This window comes from Cinclus cinclus, chromosome 1 (genome assembly GCF_963662255.1).
Source record: "Cinclus cinclus chromosome 1, bCinCin1.1, whole genome shotgun sequence".
Lineage (NCBI taxonomy): Eukaryota > Metazoa > Chordata > Aves > Passeriformes > Cinclidae > Cinclus > Cinclus cinclus.
This window is the reverse complement of record NC_085046.1, coordinates 41161780-41180112: the sequence shown is the minus strand read 5'-3', so window position 1 is coordinate 41180112 and position 18333 is coordinate 41161780. Positions and strand designations below refer to the sequence as shown.

The 18333-nt window shown below is 37.9% G+C and overlaps 1 long non-coding RNA gene across 3 annotated transcripts; it reads right to left on the bottom strand.

Moving 5' to 3' along the window:
• Positions 1-33: 33 nt before the first annotated feature.
• On the bottom strand, positions 34-16774 carry LOC134053752 (uncharacterized). 3 transcript variants are annotated; one of them, XR_009933966.1, is made up of 5 exons: positions 15316-16774; positions 13969-14032; positions 13770-13862; positions 9871-9933; positions 34-1599 (listed from the first exon to the last, which is right to left on the bottom strand). It is a non-coding gene; the product is annotated as an uncharacterized LOC134053752 (long non-coding RNA). The 3 variants fall into 3 exon arrangements; XR_009933967.1 differs by having other exon boundaries at positions 13969-15389; positions 15667-16774; XR_009933965.1 differs by having other exon boundaries at positions 13969-16774.
• Positions 16775-18333: the final 1559 nt, after the last annotated feature.

The following is an 18333-nucleotide window of genomic DNA, read 5'->3' as shown; positions in this document are numbered from 1 at the left end:
CACTGCACCTATGGTGTGCCTCTTGCACCTTAAAGAAAGGTTTAAGGAGGAAAGTTGTCCTTGGGGAAGTCAACAGCTAAAGGGATTTAGTGGAAGCAGGATTTCTTAGCAGTCTTCTTGCAGTGGCCTCCAGTGACAGTGTTCTCCCTAACTGCTGTCAGGCCTCTCAGAGAGGTCAGGTTTGTAGGTAAGGAAAGATTAAGCATAGGGATACAGTTGGGAAGAAACACACTCTCACACACCAGCTCTGAACAGCTTTAAATCACAGCTTTTAATGAGCCAGGCCCTGTAACATGAAGGATTCTGAAAAAGAACAGGCTTATTTCAGGAATTTGAAGAGCAGGATGATTCTTTCTATTTTGTAATTTAAATTCTGAATATTCCAAATGATGTCTAATAACTTACTGTTTATCACCACTTTTCCAGTTCATCTTCACTCAACTCTGATCTTCAGGCTTTCTTTTAGACATATATATGTGAAAGAATCACACAATCCTTATTCTTAAATGTCTTATTCCCAGTCTCTGAATTTGTTGTATCTTCTTTTGTAAGAAAGAGCTATTTGACAAGACCTGTATGTATTTGCGAATATCTGCAAGTAAAGTTGCACTAGCAAGTCCTCCTAATGTTTATATATTTAACAGTGTAATTATTTATTTATGTTGCCATTCTGTTTATTTATGTGTAAATATATATATGTTAAAACCATGCTGTTTTGGTAAGAAATAAAACCTATAAAGGGAAGAGCACTGTGCTACAAGTCTAACTGCATATTCTCTCTGATTTTATCAAAACAAGGAAGTCACTAAAAATCTATACTGAGTGACCAAGCCAGAATGACCAATGTGGACCTGATGTGGATGTCTGTGTCCTTGTTTCCCAGGCTTGGTTCAGTGTTTATTGCCAGTACCTGAGCAGGAGCCTGCTTGCTCCAGAGCATGTCACATCAGGATGGGCATCATGGTGAATTTGCCATGCCCTACTGTAGCTTTTCTCTAACAATCATGTCAAAACCTGTTTAGCTTCAAGTGTGGCAGCACTGGTATCCCGCTGCTCCTCTTCCACATCATGACACCTAGAGGACAGTAGTAAGAGTTTGCTTCATCCATCATGCCATGATTTTTCCACAGGACTTGTTTATCTGAGGAGTACTTACAGCAAGCTTTGGTATAACTTCCATCACCATTTTGCCATGTCTATGGCCTGTAGTTCCAAAATAATTTCTCTTTTCCATTTCTAGGGGACAGATAAAGCAACTTTTTTCAGCTGTCTTTTTTGGTTGGACTTTTTTTTTTCAGTATCTTAAAAAGGAACTCAACACAAAAAGTCTTCTTATTAATACTCAATTGCTTATGTGTGTGGAGGTTACTGAAAAAAGGGAAGTGACTTGCCCTTTATTACAATTCAAACACACAGTCATGCAATCAAAAATGTTGGCATTTTTCCTTCAAAAGTATTGTGGTAGCATCACTATTCTAAGAGTAGGAAGTTTCTTGCATAATTGTTCCTTATACAATTGTTTCTATGTTATAGAAGTTTCTTGTATCAATTGCATTCTGCTTGGGATCAATGGTCTCAGGGAGGCAGGCACGCCATCTGCTGTGGAAGATGCAGAATAAAATAAAATGTCATTTGAGAGAATAAAAAAAGTGTGGGGGGAAAAAAAGAAAAAAAAAAGAAACAAAAAAATCCCCCATTCCTAAAATGTTACCGCTCCTGTAATTTTGGTTTTTCAGGAAAGAAAAAGGTTTCTAGGTTTCTTTTGCCCATTTCTAAGCTAAATCATTAGAGTCCCAAAGGAGCCAACTGTAATTTGTAATTTCAAGGAGAGTGGGGGAAGTTTCAGGAGGAATAAAACCTATCTGCTCTCAGACAGAGTAGTCTCCACATCTCATTCCTGCCTTGTACATTACCTTCCTTTAGCAGACTAGATTAAGCAGAAGTAGACCAGAGTTTTCTCTCTGCTTTTGGCCTCAAAAAGCAGACTTTTCAAGGCTCTATTTCTAATCCTTGAAGACCCAAACACAGCAATACAGCAATCTCCTGCTCAGCCTTACAGCTGTAAAGAGATGCAGATAACTGCTCCACTGATCATACCAGCAAGACCTGGCTAGCAGAGGAGAAAATTGGGATTTGTGGTGTCCCCAGTCACTGCTATGCTATGGAAGAGAGAAAAAAGTATGGCCAGCTCAAAAGGGACCTATGAAAATTACAGTTATTTTGCCAGATTCCACAGTATGAAAATCTCAACAGCACTTTTTTTGCCTAATATATTCAAAAGAGAATGTAAAAGAAGAAATGCTTTCTATGTTACTAATAAAGCTCCCTCTCCTTTGCCACTCTAATTTAAAAGCATTTACCCCCTAGGTGGCACTGTACAATAAAGCAAGGCATGTTTAAATATGGAATGATCATTCAGAAAGAATCATTAAGGTTGAAAAAGACCTCCTTCGTGCCACATCCATTCATTTCTTGAACGCTTCCAGGAATGGTGACTCCAGCACCTGGAGCAAAAGGTCATTCCAATGCTTGACAACCCTTTCAGCGAAAAAATTCTTCCTAGTGTCCAACCTGAATCTCTCCTGGTACAGGTTTGATGCCATTTTCTCTTGCCCTGTCTGGAGAGAAGAGGCTGACTTCCACCTGGCTAGAGCTTCCTTTCAGGTGGTTGTAGAGAACAATAAGGTTCCCCCCTGAACCTCCTCCAGCCTAAACACCCCCAGCTTCTTCATTTGCTCCTCATAAGGCTTGTGCTTCAGATCCTCCATCAGCTTTGTTGACTTTCTCTGGACATGCTGCAGAACCTCAATGTCTTTCTTGCAGTGAGAGGCCAAAGACTAAACACAGAACTTGAGGTGCCAAGTGCAGGGGGACAATCACTGCCTTGGTCCTGCTGGCCACACTATTTCTTTTACAGGCCAGGATGCCATTGGCCTTCTTGGCCACCTAGGAACACTGCTGGCTCATGTTCAGCTGGCTGTCAACAAACACCCCCAGGTACTTTTCTGCTGGGCCCGTGGAATTCTTGCTTACAACGTAAACTAGCGTAAGTATGTTGAATGTAGCTATTAGTCTCAGCTTGGGAATCCTCTTTTTCTGAATCCATCTCGCAAAGTCAATAAAACATGCTGCTGTGAATCTCATTTAAATACAGTATTTTTACTTTCAGAGTGCTATGGAATATATTTTCCTGGAAAATTATTGTGCATCGTACATATTTTTACTGTCTGCTCAGTGAATAAACCAACAGAGGCTGTGCTTACTTTGGCAAGTCATTCAGACCAGCAGGAGCACATTGGCAGCTGTAAACTGCAGGGGGTGAGGTTCCTCACAGCTTCAGTATATTCTCACACAGAAGTTATTTTGCATCTGGTGGGAATTGGGCCAGTACTGCACATCATCATCACCTATTTTGAAACTCCCTGAAAAAAAAGCTCTCTCACAAAACTTCCTCGACCACGGGACCTCTAAGAAGTATCAAGTCCCCCTTTCACCTGTCTCGCATAGATACGTTTCACACCAGTCTCCACTACATACATAAAAACTTCACAGGCAGAAGGAAGCCCTCTTTTCTTACTCCTCCAGTTTCTGAGTGACACTGTTTTACTTGTTTGATATCTTGCTCTTCACTCTGGTGCGGGAACATGGATTGCTTGGAGGCACAGGGGAGGAGGAATAGCCTTTGCCCTCAGGCACTGTAACGGTGCCAGGAAAACACCTTGAGTTCACCCTTCTTACCCCTTGTTTTCACATATGAAAAAGAGACAGGATATCTTTCTGACAGAGTTTAGCTCTGTGACAGCTTTGTTAACAGTCAGAGATGCTGAGCCAAGGAGACAAGCTTATACTGACAGGATGTTGGGATGTGGAAAGAACAAGTGGGTAAAAACTTCTGAGACCAAGGGGGTACCACTGAGAAACACAGAACTGTGTAACATAAGGGATTTAGAGGAATGATGACAAAATATCCTCAATAAAGTTCTGTAATTCCCTTTTGAGAAGAGGTGCTCTGCTTTTCTTCACATTATAGTACCTGGTAAATAACTCCAACATGTATCTCCTCCTTACTTGTTCAAGATCTCTGATTTTCCTTGTATGTAGTATTATGTGTTGTCCCTTCATTTGGCTCTCACAATAGCATCATTATCTTTCTCTGGTAATGTGTTTAAGTCCAGAGATCATCCAAATTGTGCCATGTAAGGCTTTCCTAGGATAAGAGACAAAAACATGGTTCTGTATTATCTTCTTCATTTTTTTTCTTCTGGTGTCATCCAGAAGAAATTGTTCGCCCAATTGCAATTACTCTGGCAACCAAAAAGGTTGTAGGAGGAGAACTATTCATGTATCACCATGCATTTTGGGTTGTTTACCTTCCTGTAAAGAAGGCCAGCACAAATCTTGTAGAACTTTGGTTTCCAGTTCAACCCCCAAATTGACAGGAGTACCTTTATTTCAACAAAAGTATACTAAGACCCAATCCATAACTTGCACAGGGGTAAAATTTCCAGCGTTACCCAGTAAGGAGTAGAAGGTCTCTAAAACACTTTGTGATTACATCAGTGCCTTTTAGTGTAAGCAAGAACTGATTTAATCCTAACAGGAGGATGTCTGCATGACATATGTGTTTATGTCCAATGTGTCAAGCACTACTTTATGCCCTTCAACATTGCAGAGTTTTGACCCTTTTTAGGACACAGAACTAGAAAGCAAATATACCTGTGTTGAATAAAAGGCTTTGAGGAAGCATTGGTTCTTTCAGCCCAGCCTTAAGAATTCTTCCTGTGCTGGCACAAGCTGATATGCACACTTAGTAGGAAAGTCTAATACTGGATGTCTTTGGTTTGCAACAGTTAGGAGGCTGGAGCTTATTAGGAAATTATGTCTCCAGGCACTGAAAAAGTAGATTCTTACTAATGACTTGTTTGTTGTAGTTATTATTCTCAGCATTTCTCCAGACATTCAGAAATAGATTATTTCTCTCTTGAGAAGCATAAAGCAAAATTTTTTTTCACTAAAGAATTATTTTACTGATAAAGCCATATGAGATGTTGCAACCAAAAAATGTATTCAGTACAGTTTTTCTACCTTAAAAGTGTGCATTAGAATTTTTATGTATGTTCTCATTATTCGTCCTTATTTTTTTACACTCTCACAGCGTAAAATTTGAGTAAATTTTGAGGCATTTGAGTAAATTTGAAGTATTTTTTCCTCCAAAGCTTTTAGAAACTTAAAAACATTAGACTGCCACACAATTTGCTGAAAGATGTTAGGTCTATAGTGATGGAGTTGTTTTTTCAGAAATAGAAGGGGTTTTATCTATTATTTGCCCAAAATTGTAGGGTTCTCTAAAACTTGCATCTAAATGCCTTCATGCTGCACATCTGCAGATCATACAGAGATATCCCTTTTTTGTTTGATTGTTGTGAAAAGCAACAACAAATATCCTGTTGGTAGCTACTGTTCTCTGTGAGTCTGTGAAGTTCTGACTCAGTCAGTCTCCAGTTCCATTCAAAACCTCAGGTTTTAATGATACATGATTAAATACAAAGGGGGTTTTGTTGCTTTTTCAATTAAATTTTAACTTGCTGTGTTACATCCCAGTAACAAAATACTGCATGTGATCCTGGATGAATGCAGAACAAAAATCCTAACCCATATGTTTTCTTTATTTATAAAGATTAATGTAGACTTTATTTTATTTTAATAGTTCATGTTGACTCTCGAAGTTCCAAATATATTTTACTGTAGTAGTAATTTCTGAAACTATTTTAGCTTCTTTCTATCTGGCCTTCCTGCTTAATCTAAGTCAGTTGTAAGTGCATGTGGCTTCAAAGAAGAAGGCAAAAAGTATAATGAACATAATGTGCTTCAAAATGTTGAAAAGATGGAAAACTATTTAAAGAACAAAATATGTCTCAGGAGCTTGAGAATCACTGTGGACTGACATATGGTAATCGTATGTCAGCATATGCCTGTGCTGCTTCTACAGCATATCTCCATTTGCTAAATTCTATTTGTGTCCAAAGTTATAGCAAGAAGATCAAGTTTCAGTGCAGTTAGAAAAAAGTACAAGCATGGTGACGGATTTAATTTTTAGTTTTCTGTAGAAGCAATGGTGCATATTTTTATCCTTTCCTTGCTCCTTTTTTTGATTTCAGAGACCATCTTGACACTTCAGTTTACCATCTCACCCATGTTAAATTCTCAGGTTCAGGAAAATTGAGACCAACTCCAAGATGAACAAATATTTTTTTAAGTTGCAGGGGGTGAAAGATTCAAAAGATGCAGTGCATGGAAACATGTAGAATTAGAAAACAGTTTCAGTTTCTTGCTCTAAATCTACTAATTTAATAACATAATCACTGAGTCATTGTGTATATTCGTTTCTGGTTTCTAGAACCCAGAAATCTCATTCTTAACTAAAGAAATCTTCCTTTGGAAAATTTTGCTGACGTTAATATAATTTTAGTTTCAATTAAATAAGAATATTAGAAAAGTGCTGGGAAATTTCAGCTGCAAACTAACTGTGGGTTATGAGCTAACCCAAATTCTCCTATTGTTTCCTAAGAAATATTCTTTCCTCCATCCCAAAGTTGAAGATACCTGTTTGTTTCACTTTTATAACCCATGTTAAACCTGACAAACTACATATTTGACTCTTCTGGCTACTAGAAAAGTAGGTTATTAGGAGCACCAAATAATGTTGACAATTAACAGTAAAAATACTGAGTATTGTATATGGGTCTAAGATTCCTTCTATTACTACAGTGTAAGTGGAAAGCATTTTACCTAAGGATACTGCATGACAGGGAAATAGGTTAGAGCAAGAAAAGATTCCAAGGGTAACATTGTATTGTTTGGGTTACACAGATAAAGTAAAAGGAGCACGTATTTCCTTTTATCTGGAAACACGCAGTGAAGAATTTCAATTTCCAGTCTGACAGGCAGGGAGTGGCTCCTCTTCTCAAGATAAACCCAAAATAACTTTGCCAGAGTAATGTCTCTGGATTGATACCGCTATACTCCAGATGAGAAATTCCCCCACATTTCTGAGTCTCAAGCATGGATGAATGCAGCAGCCCAGTGAAGCAATCATTTAATCACCCATTTTCATTAAATGGGACATAGGGTAGCTACATGTGTCAAGAGCCAGAAAAAGGGGAGCTATTTTGAACATGCACAGGCCTTGAGTAGAAAACGACCATGATTCCTGCCTGAGGATTGTTGCACTGAAATCTTTTGGAGGTTTCTCTCATAACCCAATGCTGTGGTGGTGGTTGAGGAGAGGCTGTGCCATGGTAATTGCAGTTTTTGCTTTGCTGCATTACCTTGTAATGACATTAGCACATATTTTACATTCTGTAAGAGGAATGCTTCCCTCCTCCTCCTCCTCCCTGCCGCTTAGAAACAGTGAAGAGATGTGATCTGACACTTGAAAATGCTATAACGTTGTGACCTCACCAGGGTATAAGATGATCTTAGCGGAGGCAGAAAATTCAGCTGCCTGAAGTAGTTTTGCTTTGTCCAGCTGGTGTCCTACTGTCTGCAAAGCTGCTTCCAGACAGCAGTGCTTTGTTATTCGCTTGACTTTACTAGCCCTTGTCAGAGTTAATTGGATTTGTGACATGGTCAGATGTTTATTTCTTGATTCTGTTGTGCCTTGCCTTACAGAACACACATGCCAGGGGAAACAACATTATATCTAGCAAATACTAAACTATGAAGAAATACATAGAAATGCTGTCCAACATTTTAGGAGATAAAACTCAAGGAAATATGTGCTTAAAATATTTTTTTCTCTCTAATTTATGACAATATTTCCCTTAGCTCAGATTTATTACAATAATTAAAGCAGTTATAAACCCTTTTGTTTAAGTATATCCACATCTCTCTAGACAGTCAAATATCACATTCATTAATGTGGTCATGTATAAACGCCCAACTAAACCTTATTGTAGCTGAATGCTATTTTCGGGGAAGAATGCAGATAAATTACATAAACACAAGGTTACACTTCTGGCAAAATTTCTTAGATTATTAAATATTTGAAAAACTTACATTCTTCATGAAAGCCACTGCCTACAGCTGTAATTTTATTATACCTTCCTTTGTGTAATAACTTTTGTTTTGTATGTGAGATTATATATAATAGTAGTTCTACAACTCACTTTCTAAAGCTTTGCTACTATTGCTGATGTAGTATTTTGCTGTAAATGTTTTTAAATATATTGAAAAAAAATGTTTATCAAGTTCTTAATACCTGTAAATGAATTTAAATAAATTTAAATCAAAAACCAAAAAAAGAAGAGGACTTAATTTACAACTGCTACAAAAAGCGTAAGTTTTGGCATGGAATCCCAGAGAATGTTTTATTCTGAAAAGCAGTCTCCCTTCTTACAGAAGTTTTTGTTGGATGAGAAGCCCACACGTGGTCTTAGAGAACAGATAAACACACACAAGCTCACACCACTCTGGAATTCACAGTGGATCAGTCTTTTCTTCAGGCTTGAAACATGAGTAAATCAATCACAGCTTTGTGTACCAAGGGTGTATAGAAATACCTGAACATTCATTCATATGTCAGCATGAGATAAATTTCATAGATGTTATATGATAGTAACAGCAGGAGGAGAGGGAGAGAGAGAGACAGATTGACAAAGCAGTTAAGCATGGACTTAAGTTTGTATCCAAATCCTCATGAAGTCAGCAGCTATGCTGTTGGAGCAATGCCAGGATGAGCGGAAGATATGACCACCATGGTCTACTTTATGTAAGCATGTTGTTAGTAAGTTTGCAAGCAGAAATGGAGTTAGGCAGTTATTAGGAATCTGTAAATGTTGTGAAAAACATTTTTATATGGGCTAGTGCAAGAGAGTAATAAAACCAAAGAGAAACTACTTGTCATCACGTCAGCAATAAACAGTGTATGATTTATTTTTATTTTATTCTAATTTTATTATTAACAGACTCCCAATGCTTTCAATATATATAAAGCTGCAGTAGCGCAGGGGCAAATCAATTTAGCTTGGTTTCATCTTGAGCAGCTATTTGGAAGCATCTGCAAAATGCACAACAAGGCTAACCTCCACTCCAACATATTGTACTATCTGAGAAATGGGAGAGGATTTTTTTTAAAAATTATTATTATTATAGTGATTCCACCATTTGTACCAATTTTTACAGGCTACTGGCTCCTTAAAAAAGGCAGTGTTTAGTCCTTCATTTCTTGTGCTGTGAGGTAACACTCTAAAAGCCAAAATAATATCCACTTAGACTCTTAAACTGTTACTCTACCCCACTAGGAACTTCAGGAATAGACTTACTGCCTTCAGTGGGGAAAAGTCTGAAGTGAAATCACTAAGCACATTTGCTGAAAAAGTTACTAAACTAGAGAAATTTTATCAGAATGTCATCTACTACTGTTTCTATTTGCCAAATTAATTACAAGATTTTCTTATGCTTTACGGTATTAATTAAAAATTCATTACATTTCTTTGAGGGCAGTCATAAAAAAGGTATAATCTCCAGACAACAGTCTATGAACTATTTGGTGTATCACAGTTCCTTCATTACATTTGCATGTGTCTTTCAATGTAATTATTGAGCTTCAATAAAGTTGATATTGATTTATTTATTTACATGACATCTAGTAGCAATCTACAAGCAATAGCTGCAGCTGAGAAAATAGTTCTTCTCCAAGCCTGCCTATTACTGTGGAATTGATTTATCTTTGGAGTAGAGCTTCATTAGGAAAGATAAGTTTTCTAGCAAGCTATTCAAAATGCGGCAAAATATTAAAGAATAATCAGGAAAAGGAAGAAAGACTGCTTTGTGCACTTTTATTATTCATTAACCTGAGTTGGCACTTACTTTTATACACAGAGTTACACACCCCAGAATGCTCCATGTTCTTAAACTGTACTTTTCTCAGCCCTAAAAAGATAGGATAAAAATACTAAGGTCAACAACCATGTACACACTGACATAAGGCTTATCAGCTTCTATTTATTCCTACAGTTCTTTCACAATACGTTATTAATACCAAGGTTGTAGCAACTACCATGAATATTTAACTGATAAAAAAATTGCATGTTAGTCCACAAGATATTGCTGATGTCTGATTGAACCTCAACTAGGTTTAGCTATTTTGAGGGGGGAAAAAGATTGTTGAGATAAGAGGAAAGCAGAAAACCTCAACAAAAACTAATGCTAATGTCAGAAGCCAAATTCCAACTTAAAAAGCAACATTCCTCTAAACATGCTGTGCATTTTGTGCCATTTCTTCATGAACCTTCTTCAGAAGCAGGACTGCTACAAAGTGATGTGTTAAAGGCATCCATCTCTGTTTTCAGGTACAAGGCCTTCCTTAGTGGCAGAAACAGGATGTCCACTTATGAAACAATTTCTTAAAGAACTACTAAAAGCTGGCACAAGATAAAACATTTCCAGGTCTGCTGGAGGCAGGAGGCACAGCACATCACCCCAGGGTGACAGGGACCCTTTGGGAGGGAACCCATCCAGACACCTGCTCAGGGACCTGCAGCCCTGCAAGTGCTGCCAGCCCTGACACAGAGGCAACTGCAGCTCTTCGGAAGGCTGGGCCACCTGCCAAGTGGATGGGTGGAGAACTGGCAGGCGGCCAGCAAGTTTCTTGCAAAAAATTTGACAAGCTTGGGTTCCACAAGATTTCTCTTTTAAAACATTAGAATGCTATTTTTTCTTCACAACAAAATACTAAATAGTTTATGTTAGGAAGTGCATTTTGTACAAGTCTATTTTTTCCCTCCAAAAATACACGTTGAGTAAAATTTAACTTGACAGCTAGTGGTGAAGTTCAGATAAAACCAAGCATTAAGGAATATATGCCTAATCAGAAAAACTATTATTGAAATAAACAGAATCATACGATCTGCCAGGTACGTCTGTGAGATCTGTTGCTTGAGTAGTGTAATGCAGGGCACACCAGAAATTCTGCACTAAGAAACACTGATACAAGCAATGTATCTGCTTAGCCATGGCACTTCCTCAGGCAGACCAGAGCCACACACAGGCAGACACTGATTGGAACAAGGGCTTAAAATGTAACTCTCCAAGTTTTTGTTGGCTTCCCTTAGGTAGAAATAGTAAAAGCAAAATGTGACTTCTTGATACAGCTCAGTATGAAGCCGTCTCAGCACAGTTTTAAATCCGTATTTTAGACGTAAATTAGCACATATTAATGTTAATGTAGTTGTATTGCTTATTGTGTCTCAGCTAGAACCTTCAGGTGGGGTTGTGCAGTTTGCTTACGTATTTGGAAGAGAAGGAAAATCTACAGCCCTCCTACTGCCAAGTAATGTAATAATTAAGTAATTAATCATCAACTACCTAGCTGTTGAACTAGCTAAGCTAAAGAATTCTAGCAGCTATATTTTTTGGGGATTGAAGGCTGAATCCACACTGATGGATCCAACATTCCTTCTGCACTTGTGGCAGTGCTTTACACTCTAACAGTGGCTGGCAAACCCCCAACCCAACTTCCATCTTTTTCAATATGCATATATTTTTTTACAACCAGGAGTTTGCTATAAGGAATGGTGACAGAGCTGTCCCTTGTGAGTACCTGCATCTCACTGAATTTGGTTTTCAGTATTCCCCCTTCAGCTTTAAACAAATCCAGATTTCATGCACCCAGCTAAGTATGAATTGGCCTGATACCTATCACTTGGGGGGAAAATAACTTTATGCCATGTTACATTCCTTCAGCTCTTTTAAGTGTGAGAGCCAGTTTCAGCTGTTACGTACACTTGATCTGCTTTTTGTGTGCAGGAACCTAAACAATCTATTAATGAAGGTAGGAATCACCATAGAAGAGAATCAATGTCCTTTGACAGCAAGAAAACACCAGCATTTATTGGTATCCTTTTGCAGCCAGAAATTTCTGTTGTACCAGTACTAGACTTCTGAGAGAAAATATTTGGCAAAAGACAATGGAAAGTGCAAAGTCTTGTCTCAAAGTTTCCACTTTACATATTGTACTATTTAACTTCCTTGATCAAGGAAGGTGGTGAAGTTCAACTCTTCTTCTTTGACAGCCAGCAGGAATAGGGGTACACATTTTAATGTGCTGCTGTCTCGTGCGCTCTCCAGCCCATCCAGAGAAACTGTGCATTCCCTGTAAGGCTTCCACTGTGATGAACCTCATATGTTTGGCTGCATTCTTTATAATACCTAGCAGCATCCAGCATACATGCTTATACTGTATTAGAATACAAAAATTTTGTAAATGTGGAAAAGAGACACATTTTCTGAAGTCAATGAGTACAGCTAGGAAAAAAAAAAACAAACATATCAAACAGGAAGGACTGCACTGAAGACCACCTGTATAAATCAAAGCCTTTTCTTCAGAGAAGGACACCTTTATTTCGTGAACTGATATTAAGCTGAATTTCTTTTTCCACCTTGTATGTTCCTGGTCACTGGCATTTTTCATGAGACAAAGCAAATGCTGATCCTCTATGGGCTGTAAGAGAAAACAGCTGCTAGTCAGAACTGGGCTATTAAGAGCACTTGGTCAACCCAACTTCATAGAAGGTTTAAGTACCTCCAGAGTGTATCACATCTGTCAAAGAAGCAGCAAATACAACACAAAATGTAGAGCAGGTCCAATTTTTAGTGTGTCAGTAGAATCAGCCTGCAGTTATTTTTAACTGCCTTGGACAGCTTAGCAGGCAGATACAGTTAATCCTTTAAAGGATTTGCAGGTATTCATAGCTTAATAAGTAAGTATAGTGGATTAAGCCAATAGGAGATTGTAGACAGTCGAAGACAACCTTTTCATACTAACATTTAAAAAAATAAAAAGAACAGGTTTTTTTAAACAGTTATTTCCTGACAATCACCCTCAACTGTCAGTATGTGACAGAATCACGTACAGTGAAATATGAAATAAAAATGTTAGTCATTAATGTCAACATGTGTGATGTTTATGGTATCAGAAAGTAGTGAATTTCTGTTGTCTTCTATTCCCATTATCCTGTAGGTGCTTTGAAAAGCAGAGCTGCTTTGTGAAAACAAATTAAAAATACATCTACTTATGTAATAAATAAATAATAAAACTAAAATTGTAAAATTCATTTTAGCAAGAAGAAAAAAGGCTGAATTATTTTTATAGGTTGTATTTTATATTGCTTGTATTCTTTTTCAGGATTCACTGACTTTGGCTCAGCTGACAGATGTGGGCCTTCAACATATTCATAAACAATGTGGAAAAGAACACACATAATAAAACAAAGGAAAAAAATCAATGCCACAAAACTATTAGGCTGAGGAAATACAGGGCTGGCTATGAAAAGCTTTGGAGGTGGTTCAATACTGAATGGGTGATAAAATGCCAGAGGCTATTCAGTGTCATTAAATGCAATGCACATCAAGAAGGGAAGTGAAAAATACACATATATGTATATATATGGGGTGTTAGTATCACCAGGAAAGAAATCTGAAAACATCTGGTGCTTATAGGAACAAACATACCTGGGGTTTATTTAAAAATTAACAGAGAAAAGCATGGAAAATCTGCCCTGTAAACGCTCAGGCCACAAACACATTATAAATACTATATGGGGCTTTAGGCATTCCATTATCAAAAAGGTTATCAAAAGATATTAGAAAAATATCTAGAGAAGAATATGAGAGCAATGTATGAAGTAATGAACTTTATTCAAAAGATGACCTGGTAATAGTTGCTCGCTAGTTTTCACAATATAAATATTGGAATAAACTAAACTTACTTTCATTGGATACTGTGAGTCACAAACTGTACATGGATCAGAAAAACCATGACTTCATTGATTCAGCAGTTCTATTCAGTAGGTCAGCAGTAACTGTTAAACAAAAGTCTCCTAGTCACTGAAGGCCTGAAGAGCATGATGGAAAAATCACTGTAAGCATGACTGCTTTTGGACATTTTTTCCGTAAGTATCTACTTACTAGGTTAGGTAGGCTTTTCATCTGGCTGAATTCAGCAGTTCTCAGGTCCTCATGACTAGAATGACTGAAATCATAATGTACATTGTTTGACATATTGTTACAAGAAATTTGGCCAAGAGCTCCCTGCTTCTATCACTGCTACTTAAAAAGAATCACGATAAAACAAAATTGCTTCATTAACTGTCCAACTGAAGCATCTTAATTCCTTACATATTTTTAAGATTATAAACTTCTGGCTACCAGACAAACCACTGCTTTCACACCTCAACTGTGTTAATGGAAATATAGTTGAAATATATGTAGATAAGAGATACATGAAAGATAAGAACAGACTATTACTCCACAAGGTTATAATTAGGACCTGCTCTTCCCAGGTGATTCAACAGTGGGATGTATTGTTGACTCTGATGCTTGAACAGAATTGTGAGACACAGGAACACAGGACTAGAAGGGAGCTCCCGAATCACTGCAAATATTCAACTCTAACACTTGCAGTTGTATCAACTTCTTTATTTCAAAAAGTGACCAAAGTTCCTTTTGTAACTACTCTATCAGATGGCAGTCTCAAAATGTCTCTCCCCAGACAGGAAATTCTGTTTGATTTTTAGAGTCAGTGTATTCCTAGTTAGTTGATGACTTATGCTATTCTACTAACACAGTTCCTTGGCTTAAAGAGAGCTTTACCTCTGTGATGGTACATTCAGAAAAGGAAATTATATCATCTGTTACTACTTGTTTAGCTTGGCTCACTGAGGCAAGTTCTTTCACAGCACATCTCTCCTACCATGGTATGCAATGTGAAGAGGTCCCAGCTGGCTGTACACCAGGTCTGTCAGAGCAGACACTGCAGACATTCTACACCTGAATGTCCCTGGTCCCAAGAGCTGTGCAGATAAGCTGGCACATTTCTTTCAGACCAACATGCCCTGTCACTGAGACAGCCAGTCTTCCTCAGCATGTATTCAGAGCCAAACTAACATGGCTGCATTGATTCACCTCTAGAAATAGTTTAGTGGTGGTTAGATCAATTATTTATATACTATACTTCACTGTGTAGTATAATTATACTCCTAGTTTCCTACTGTACACTTTCAATCCCATGCATCACCAAGCTCTTTCTCCTCACTGACTCTGTACTGATCTGCCTTTCTGGAATGCAGAATTTCCATGGAACAGACTCCAATTTTTCCATACGTCTCAAATTCTATGATAATCTTTGACACACAAAATGAAAAGATTTTCAGCATTTGCACTAAGGGCTTTGCTGGAATGCTGAGCCCTGCAAGTCACTACAATGACTCTGAAGCTTAGTGACAATTCTGTCATGAGAATGACATTACTTCTCACCATTTTGGAAGAAACATCTAAATATAATAGTGGCAGATAATGGACCTCACCATCACCAAGTTCCTAAGAGATGCCTGAGAAGGGAAGAAATGCAGTTAGAACAACAGGAAATCAAGACTGATGGAACACTTGACAATGGTCCTGCACATTTTAAGAGCAGCCTATCTTAATTTCTCACACATTCCAATCTTTCCCCTGTACAATCCAATTTGCTTAGGTAACCTGGACATCTTTCACTTCTCATGGTTTCTCTGGCTCTGTTCCACGCTGCAGATTTGTTGCTGCAAGTTGCTCCTACTAACAGACACTGCACACAGACCAGAGTTTCAGGAAGCCTACCACTTATCTCACCGAGTGCTCCAGTGTCACATCAGCACTTTTTCCAAATTCGGGAAGGGCAGCGGTCTGGAAGTGGGAGTGAGAGAAATTGGAAATTGCTTAGGCAGTGGATTCTATCCAAGCATGAAGGAAAGACCAGCACAGAGATCAACATAAACCGCCAAAAAAAAAAAAAAAAAAGGGCTCCAAAAGAGAGGGTATACCATAAGAAGAACAATATTACAGAGCAAATGAAACACAGTATCATGGAATCACTTGGATGGGAAAAGACCTTCAAGATCCTTGAGTCCAACCATTTACCTAACACAGAAGACACTAAATCATGTCCCCAAGTGCCACAACATCAGAAACTCCGGACCTTAATGGTCCAGTGCGACTTGGTAGACGAGAGGATGAGGGGCATTCATGTTTTATAGATAAGTAAGAAAGGGGCTGTGAAAGACAAAGTAGCTTAAGAGAAAGGACACACTGAAAAACATTTAAAACAAAGATTATTTTTTTTTTTTAATGTGTGGCCTTCTGCAGAAAATTAGATTTAGTTATTGAATAGCACCACATAATAGCTGTGTATGCATATTTATTCTTATGAAAGCAAGCAAAATACTACTGAAATTGAACATACAGTCTATATGTATTTATCCCAATATGAAACCATACAATGATTACCTTACAGTAATTTATCCTCTAACAATTTTTCGAAAATCTGTAATACATATCTCAAATCAGACTATGTAATTAGAAAGATCTGTGTTTGCTTAGCAGAGGAAGAAGGACATTACTTCCTCATTCCCTTTCTGCCATCCTAACGTCTTATTGCCACTGCATCTAGCTTCTGTGTTCCTCACACCCTGAAGAAATGAATGAATATGAATAAACAGCCTGCAGGAAACAGTCTGTGTTTACTATCTTTTCATGCCCATTTTGCTTTGTGGCAATACCTCTGGCTTAACAGGAGTTTCACTTGATTTAGTCCAAGTCAGGGGAAGAATTAGCCCCACAATGTGCCCATATACCTATCCAACATGGCCTTAACATCCCTGACTAACCTTCTGAGTGCCTGTCCGAAGGCAAAACAGAGCAACTGGAGACTGCAGATGCAATCTGAGTGTAATGTGATGTGAGCCAGACAAATGCTTCAACTGATCTTGATCTCTTTCCAAAACGTGGAACACTGCATTAATAAAAATCAATGCTCACTTCAAAACTCTCAAGAGTACTTAGCCAAAATACTTTCATTGTAGTCATACAGTCAAGTGTTAGCAAATCTTCATCTTAAAGCGAGATGCTGCACTGTCAGTTTGCAAAGAATTTAGAGAAAAAAAAAGTAAACACAGAAAGCCCCAAGGACAAGCAGAATTCTGGACAACTATAAAATTTTTTGGGGAAAAAAAGCCCCCCTGCTTTTGTCAGAAAACATGTAATGTTGGATAAATCAATAATTTTTCTTTCCTTACTTTTCTTTGTTACTTTTACTCACTCAGGTATACTTGCTGTGAATTAGTTTCATAGAACAGTACCCAAATTGAGATTTGATCCTTTTTCTTTATCCTGTCAAGATTCTTACCAAAGTAATGAGAAATTGTTTTTTTTATGGTCCACGAGATAGAAGATTTATTCCTTTATTATGAGTACATAAATTTAGAAAAACATCAGGTAATCCTCAACTACATCCATAGACCTGCTCCCATCATACAAGGAATAAGAATCAGTGTGGCATCACTGAGTGAAGGGCAGGGATAAGAACCTGGGAGGGTGCCATGAAAGGACAAGAACGGAGCATCTGTTCCTGTGTGGGTTTTTCTCTCCTCCCACACATTAAAGGGAGAGATGCATATGAAGCATGTACAGTGCTTACTTTTAACCAGTCAGGCAAAGGGCCATGATGGCTCTGTCCCATTGCTCTGTTTATCCCAAGGACAACTACAAATGCCTTGTGCCAAAATCTGACGTTCTCTCTTCATGCCATGGTATCCCCCTCCCTATTCTTCAAATATTGCCTTATGTGTTAAAAATGTGTCTCAACAACACAGATTCTTGGCACCCTGCAGGCATTTTTGCTTGTTGTTTTTGTGGCTCACATCTCTTATTACAACATAAGGACAGATCTTGCCAGGACTTAAATAAAAGCCAAAAACCCCCCAAAACAATCAGGCCTCCTTGTATGCTAAAGAACCTTCATAATTTTGTTTACTGAATACATTATTTATTTTAGGTTTGCTTTCAAGCAAGGACTCTCAAACTCTTATTGCCAGTATTTCACCTCTTATGATATTAATAACTTTTTTTTTTTTTGTTTCTGTTAGATATCCTAAGACATTTTAAGGGTATTCTAAGGCAGTTCCTCATATGGGCAATTTTTGTTTATTTTCTGTGTGGGCTACGTTTTTCTACCAATCCACAGAGAGCACAGTACAGGTTAGTCATACATTCATAACTTGATTATACTAACCAAAGTCATCCATTTCTGCAGTTCTGAAGAGGAGGATGATTTTACCAGGCAATTTTATTGAAAAGGACATCATCCTCACCAAAGATATCATTCAGAGCAAGAGTAATATGGAAAAGAATATCCTCCTCCAACATATGAAACAACAAACCCCTTAGTTAAGAATGTGGTTTCCAGTAGTTTAAGGAAGTACATATATATACATTTAAACTCTGTAAGGCTTCAAAGACTAG